The sequence below is a fragment of the Petaurus breviceps genome, unplaced genomic scaffold (genome assembly GCF_028583685.1).
Source record: "Petaurus breviceps papuanus isolate PSGF00001 unplaced genomic scaffold, PetGlider_PUasm1.0 551, whole genome shotgun sequence".
NCBI lineage: Eukaryota > Metazoa > Chordata > Mammalia > Diprotodontia > Petauridae > Petaurus > Petaurus breviceps.
Window position 1 is genome coordinate 1,890,927 of NW_027186372.1, and position 1,429 is coordinate 1,892,355.

Genomic DNA, 1,429 nt, shown 5'->3' on the forward strand with positions numbered 1-1,429 from the left:
TACGTCCTTCAAGGAGCCAGGGAGCCTACTATCCTTGGTTTACTATCAATAGCCACAGGATAAATATGGGTCCAATAAATCAATAAAGCATTGCTCTCAGACAAAGAGAGGTGGTTGATGGCCCCAGTTTCCTTAATGTAGGCAATCATGCTGATCATGTTGTCCCCATTCCCATGATGTTGACAAACCTACAAACAATTGTATTATTTTCACCACCTACATTATTCTGCTTTTTGTTCTATGCTTATACAAAGGAACAGCAATTCCTCCTATGGGTCTTTTGGCCTAACTGAGGTAGCCATTTGTCTCTCTTAATTAAAATGTCCAAAACTAGCAAATGAACTGTGATGTTGCTCAGGGAAAACATGACTTAGTTTACTTTTATTGACTTTCACTCATGACAGTTCCATAACATATTTCAAATTTTGCTTAGGACCAGTAAGACAGACAGGAAAGGAAAATAGAGAAGGATTTAGAACATACTGTCAAAGAAGTAGCTTCTGTTGATCTTGTGACAAACAGTTATCATTACTCAAATCTTTCCATGTTCTCTTTGCTTAAGACCCCCAGCAACTCCCAGATCAACCCATAGATTTTTCCAGAGATTCACAGAATATGGGAGAAAATATGTTTATAAATCTAGGGAAAGCCACCCAGGTAAGCAGATTCACAGAGCCAGACCTCTCCATCACAACATGATCTCACCTGGCTCCCTTGCTCTCCCTCCTATCACAATATACATCTCCAATTTCATCACATAATGCCTCATTATTGAACATCTGCCCATTCTCCAGGAATATCTCTACTTTCATGAGCTTCTTACAGGCAATCTCAGAAGCAGGTCTTCCCCGAACTCATTGATACTTCCTTTTACAGAACCTCAGTTTTATCACGTACAATAAGAACAGCTAGGCCTATAAAATTGTCTCATTAAATTAAACCTGTAAATTCTATTCCTCTGTGATCATTAAGCCTAGAGCTCAACCTCTCCTCCCAGGCAGGAATGCCACTTAAGAGATTCTCAGCAAGTCAGTGGCTGGCCTCTTCTAGAACATTTTCAGTGATGGGGAGACAACTACATCATGAGAGGAAGCACAGAAAAGTAAAGAATCCCAGCACTCAATTTGGAGCCTCAAAATTTCAAGTCCTGGTGTCACCATCTAGAAACTGAGACTCTGAGCACATCATTTAAATGTTCTGCAGTAGTTGCCTCATCTGCAAAAAGGCCATAGAAGAATTTCTACCTCACAAGGGCATTATGAGCAATCCAATGAGGTAAATTACATAAAGCACTTTACAAACCATGATGCACTCTATAAATATGATCTGTTACTCTATGAATTTCTACTGATATCATGTGTTTGGGAAACCAGACTAGTACAAGATTACATGTGACAGGACTGGGAACTGTGGTGAATATCCCTTCATT